Below are 6,711 nucleotides of genomic sequence, written 5' to 3' on the forward strand. Positions count from 1 at the left end.
GCGCAGCCGCATGCCATCCGGCGGAGAGCGCTGACTTCTTCTATTGAAAATTCGGCTCTAAAGAAGAACCCGTGAGTAATTGGAATATGGATTAAAAAAAGGGGGATAAATTTTTTAAAATTCGGAGCGAACGGGGGAGGTGGAAAAAAGGAAGTCAGCCTACCCCTAAATTGTAGAAGAGCCAAAACAAAGGACTGGATAACTAAGATCGAGTGTAACCTTATCTTGCCGAATCAGCAACTTCGCGAGGGAAAATTATAAGATTGAGCTGGAGGAGAAAAGTGGAATTGTCTTTAAAAGCAACCCCCCCCGGAATCCCTGGAGCGATTTGTGAAACTGCCTGGAGAAAAGTGATGGAGGTTTTGACAGCTGTCAAAGAGCTGTCAAAAAGGAAGATTAAAATAGAGACTTTGTTATGAGGACTTTGCCGGTTATATTTGTTACAAATTGAATACAAATTGTTTTAAATATTGGTCAACAAGCTACTTGGTCTGGTGGATGTGATTCTGGAAGGGAACTTTGTTACTGCAATCCACCTAGAGGAGTCGAGGGACATTGCATGTGTTTTTCACAGGAAATGTGAACAGTTGAATGGAACTTTCAATCTCCTGGGAAACTGCAGGAATGGAACACTATTTTGTCTACAGAGGTCTACACACTACAGGAAACAATGGAACTATTTGTTGGAAAATGAAAGGAACATGATGTAATGCTTTGCTTCATGAATAACAAACCTCTGCAGAGACACTAGAAACTTTTGGAAAAAGAACATTTCTGTGGGGAACAGAGAAATAAAAAGGAGGAGAATGATTGATAAGAACAAGGAAACAACAAGAACTGGACAGAACTGGGGGAACATTTGGGATATTCAGGTTTGACAAGCTTATGGATATAAAATTGGAGTTTTTACTCCTGGATATAAAAACCTGGATAGAAGAAATGGGCCCTTATTTGATAGACTCCTTCTACGATTGGACATCCGTAATTAAAGACTGGCAAAGAACCGGAGGGACATAGTGTAATGTGGGAACTCCAGGAAAATATTAGAAGTGGAGGGATAAGTGAAACGCAAAGGGGAAAGAGGGGAGGGAAAATTGGAATCCAAAGGCTGTAAAATTATTATTTATATTTATCTTATTTTTATCTGTACTATGTTTGAAAGGGGGAAACCCGTGGAAGGGTATAGATCGATCTTAGGGAATGAGAATTTGGATAAATTGGGTTATTGACGAAGAGTGTAATTTGGGGATAAGAATTTGTTGAATTTAATTGCTTATTTGGAAGATTTGGAATACAAGAGGGGGTAGGGAGGGGAAGTCCTAGTTATTGGCAATAGATTGGATTTAATTTGTTATGATTTGTTCTAATTTGGAAAACCTTAATAAAAATTATTATAAAAAATAAAAAAATAAAAATAAAAATAATAAAAATAATAAAAAAAAACACAGAAGGCTCAAGACCAATCCCTTCAAGTTAATACCAAGAGTGCGAACATGCATTAGCCTTTAATGTGTGCAGCTGTGAGCAAAATGCATTGTTTTGGATATGCCATTAGCAGTTGTACACATAAATAAAAGTAACAGTTTTGGAGGAGCATGTATTCCATCCCTGGTATCTGAAGTACTTAGAACACAAAGCTCAGTTTGTACTTAGAACACAAAGCTAGATTGTAGCCAGTTTCTACGTATATGGAAAGCCTCTCTTATGCTTTACAATTATACTAATTAAAAGGAAAACAGATTAGAATCACACCAATACCCATGTGCTAATTAAATGTGGCAAAGGCTGATCTGTTTCCTTTTTCATCTCTCTGTGATAACAAAATAGTAACAATGCCTCACCACTGTAATGTACAATGAATTTCCTCCCACATTCACCCATACAACATATCTTCTGTTATTGTTTGGTCTTGTGTCTTTTGTTACTTTTTCTATTTGCTCCTAAGATAATTCCATTCCCCCCCCCCCCACGGACCAAAATAAATCTTCTTGAATGAGTTGGTCTTACATTTGTCTCTTTAAACCAATGAGGTAATACATGAAATTGATATTAAACAGTAACAGGAAGGGGGGAAAGGAAGATACTATAAGAGAAGCCAGAGCTTGCAATGTTAGCACATATTTAAATTCCACAGATGTCCATAGGATTTCAGCTGCCTGTGTACAGCATTGCAGCCAAAATGAGATGTGTGACAGCTGGAGTATTCCAGAACATCTGGATGGCAGGAGGTTGGACCTAGATCTTCCTCTTGTAGGTCCACAAATATGTAAACATTGTACACGTTATTCCAAACCTACAAGCACACACATTGTGTTGCAAGGACCACACCCTTAACAGATCAGAAGCATTTCAGATACTATTTCAGAAATATAAGACTGCATTTTTTATTCTTAAAAAGTCAACCAGGCTGCGAAATAGTTTTCCTAGCATGTCATAAGGAGCCCTAGCTAACAGATTTTCGACTGAATACTCTTTAAAATTTGGTCAGACAGCCAGCATATTAAAGGCTGAATAGTTCCACCCTACCTCACCCATCCTTGCGACCAAATCAAAAATAACAAACACTGTATTTGTTCAAATCCCAAATCAGTAAAGTGGAGTCAGCGCAGGGAGAGGGGAAACCCACCAATGCTCACTTCAGATCCAAGTGGGAAAGTGTAAGTAGAGTTTTCTCCTCCCAACTGAGTGCCCAGGGGAGAGCCAGACTACACAGCTGCTCTAATGAGTACAGACCAGAGCCAGAAAGTCTTTCCCATAGCAGAACTTGCAAGAGAGCAAAGACTACTCTAAGAACACCACACTGTTCTGCACTTAGAGTGCCTCATGCTTTTCTCAAATGCAGGAGTTCTGACGGCTTTTGCTCCATTGTAAGAATCTCAGCTTTCCTTTTCAAAGAAGCACATTAGAAGACCACTCAGGCCTATTCACAACAATGAATGTTTATCCTCATGGTTCTTATTACCAGGCCAGGCCCTGTCATTAGGCAGGGTGAGGCGGCTGCCTTAGGCAGTGTATGCTTTTGTCTGGCTTGAATGAGCCCTTCAGCTGTGATCAGGCCACCTGCTTGCCTGGAAGGAGTAGGGAGAGAGGTGTGATATGTGTGCCTGCACAGAAGTCAACTCCTAGGGGCTGAGAGGGCTTCTGCCCTTCCAATAAAATATTTGAGGGGGACAAGGGCCCCCAAGTTAATGCGCATTGCCATTCAAATTGTGTACATGCACCGAGTCATGTGATGGATTATGTGGGGCGAGGCTTACCTGCCCCCCCATATTTTATTCAAATTGGCCCTTGTGCGTGTGTGCAAAGAAACTTCTGCATGGCTGGAATCAGTGGCGTAGCGTGGGGGGTGCAGGGGTGGCCGACCGCACCGGGCGCAACATCTGGGGGGGCGCTCGCACTCGCAGCTCTCTGCCCCTACTAAAATCCACGGGTTAGGGGGCACAAATTACTTGCCTTGCCCCGGGTGCTGACAACCCACGCTACGCCACTGGCTGGAATGTGCCTGATTGTACAAAGGTAAGATTCACAACCATTACTCTGCCCACTTTTGCATCTGGCTAAGCCCACCACTGGTTTGCGGCCCTCTGGAAGGCTGCCCATGAGGGATTGTGGCCCTTGGGATACAAAATGTGACAAAAGGATGGATGATCTGATGATTTGGGGGTTGGAGACAGACAGTGGGGGAAATTATGTTTATCTTCATGTTGTGAATGACTATATCTGCATGTATGTGTGTGTGTGTGTGTGTGTGTGACAGAGAGAGAGAGAGAGAGAGAGAGAGAGAGAGAGACTCTTACATACGCACACTAGGCAGTCTCACACACAGAACAGAGAGACATACCACATCCTGAAAGAATCGTGGTGACTGAACTTGTTAAGGGTGCTGGGAACTGTAGCTCTGTGGGGCATAAAAAGAAATACAAAATACAAACAAAATATCTCCTTTGACTCCCCACCCCCTTGTGGATCCTTATGCTATGATTTTATATGCTTGTTGTCTTTGTCCATGGAGTTTTCTTGGCAGGGATACTGGAGTGGCTTGCCGATTCCTGCTTAAGAGTCTCTCAAGAGACTCTTGAGAGTCCCATGGACTGCAAGAAGATCAAATCTCTCCATTCTGAAGGAAATCAGCCCTGAGTGCTCACTGGAAGGACAGATCGTGAAGCTGAGGCTCCAATACTTTGGCCACCTCATGAAAAGAGAAGACTCCCTGGAAAAGACCCTGATGTTGGGAAAGACGGAGGGCACAAGGAGAAGGGGACGACAGAGGTCGAGATGGTTGGACAGTGTTCTCGAAGCTACCAGCATGAGTTTGATCAAACTGTGGGAGGCAGTGGAAGACAGGAGTGCCTGGTGTGCTCTGGTTCATGGGGTCACGAAGAGTCGGACACGACTAAACGACTAAACAATAACAACAACAATGTTATTATTTTCCCCCTGAATCTCCATAGTTCAGATTTTAACTACAAGTTTTCTGTCAATCCTAGTAATGAATGTAATTTTGTCTGTTGCGGCTTTCAGTCTGGTTATGCCCACTGCTGGAACGCAGCCTTCAGAGGCTTGCCAATAGTAAACATGGCACTTGGGCCCTCAAAGGTTCACCATCGCTGCTTAAATGATTCAATGAATGTATTTTTCACAGAACACAGTATGCCACAAAATCTGCCCTATATTGTTAATATTTTGAATATAAAATTAGAAAGACCAGAAGTTTCAAGTTCTCAATAATCATTTTTTCACAAATATACCTTACTGGAAACAACATTTGTTGTCGTCATCAATGCTGTTTTTAATTTAACTTTTAGGGTTGCTCCATTGGTTGGCTTTGACGCTGGGAACATTGCAAACCTGTCAGAAAATATTTTTAGCACTTCCTGATTTTGTCATAGGGCTCAAAAATGTTTTGTTTTTCATCTTTTTAAGTGTGCTTCTAATTCCTAGGAAACGTCATGTACAGAAAGTCAAGTAAGCAAATAAAATTCAGTGGCCTCCAAGAAGATTCAAATATAAATGGATGTTTTGCAGTGCGTGTGTGTGTTTTAGATTATTATTTTGCGCAAACTGTCTCTCAGTCTCTAGCTTGTCAGCAAAGGGTTTCGCAAGCATATTTCCATAACAGGCCTATCTTGAAGGCAAACCAGCAATGTGGAATACCTAACCCAGCTTGTGTTCTGTTGCAACTAAAAACAGTAAGTACATTTAAAACAAAGTGGAGCTGATAACACAACTAAGACAACAAACAATGCACTATTTTATAGTCTTACCTACATATTTCATATGCACAATAATGCAATTGTTATCCTCTAGGCTACTGAATGAGTTATTTCTACAAGGAAATGATGAAAACCTGTTTCCCAGGCACAAGAATCTTTTTCTACCTGTAAGATTGCTGCTGATTGACTTCCAGGCTTTTAGGGAAAACAAAACAAAAATGCATGGTGAAATTATCACATACTGCTTAAGGGAAGCTATCAAGAGAGTTTAAATAATGGTTGACAAAAAAAAACCTGAGAATCAAATATTAAATTCCTAACAAGGTTTTTTTGTTTGTTTTGTTACTTTGACTATCCGGAGTTAGATAGATAGATAGATAGATAGATAGATAGATAGATAGATAGATAGATTTTATTTTATTTTATTTTAGAGCTGCTTTTCTGAACAATTGCTACCTATGTTCAACATCAGCATAGTTTTAAGACACGATACCACAATATCAACAGTTGGGAAATGATGGTACAAAAAGATATGTTACTGAAGCACATGGGTGCCAGCCATATTGTAGAAGTGAGATCATTCCAGAGTAGGCACCACCACAGAGAAGGCCGCTTTCTGTGTTGCTGCATGATGGAGTTCTGAAGGTTATGGTACATCTAACAGGACCTTCTCTGAAGATCTTTGTGATCAGGTAGCTCTATATGGGGGAAGGTGCCTGTCTGAATCAGGAGCTATGTGAGAGCCAGGAAGAGGAGGATCCTCTTATAGGAATATAGCCTCTCAGTCTAGAGTTAGGAACATATGAAGCTGCCTTATACCTAGTAAAACCATTGGTCCATCTAGCTCAGGATTGTCTAGAGTGATTGGTAGCTGCTCTCCAGGGTTTCAGACAGGATACCTACCTTGAGATGCCAGACTTTGAACCTGGGACCTTCTGTATACGAAACAGGAGTCCTACTGCTGAGTAGAAAGCCACTGTTCTCTCTCAGCCTCAGATCCTCATCTGCAATGTGATAATAATAACACCAATTCACTTTTCTTTACTGTTGTGAGGATCGCTGAGATAATATCTGTGAAGTGCTTTGAACAGTTGAAAGTGATAGGTGAATTATGTCAGTTATATGAGTTAAGTATTTATTAACCAACACTAAAAAAAAAATCCCCAAATGCTTAACATTACATGACAGGCATAGTTGCCACTGCAATTATCCAGTTGTTGGCTTATATGTTGTTGTACCAGTGTGCACCAGTCTTTCAAGCTTTTCTTAAATGGCTTTTGAGGTGCCACATTTTGTAATGGAGCACAAATCTTTTTGTCCACAAATAGTAAATAACAGACATGTGAGTCTGCATCCTAAGTTGTGTGTCTTAAAGTACTGCTCTAGCCTGACCACAGACATTCCAGCATCATGCTGCACATCCCCATGGACACCATAGCTTTATTTTCACCACTAGAGCAACTAATTCCATGAGCACTCAGTTGAAAAGGTGTGAAAG

At 41.0% G+C, this 6,711-nt stretch overlaps 1 long non-coding RNA gene across 1 annotated transcript in view; it reads left to right on the plus strand.

Moving 5' to 3' along the window:
• The first annotated feature begins 5,147 nt into the window (after positions 1-5,147).
• The window catches only part of LOC310833997, a 10,637-nt gene continuing 9,073 nt past the window's right edge, over positions 5,148-6,711 (plus strand). The window contains exons 1-2 of the long non-coding RNA XR_014559038.1: positions 5,148-5,189; positions 5,308-5,380. This is a non-coding gene — a long non-coding RNA (uncharacterized lncRNA). The remainder of the gene's footprint in view (positions 5,190-5,307; positions 5,381-6,711) is intronic.

Source organism: Podarcis gaigeae, assembly GCF_964106915.1.
Source record: "Podarcis gaigeae genome assembly, chromosome: 1".
In the NCBI taxonomy this organism is placed as follows: domain Eukaryota; kingdom Metazoa; phylum Chordata; class Lepidosauria; order Squamata; family Lacertidae; genus Podarcis; species Podarcis gaigeae.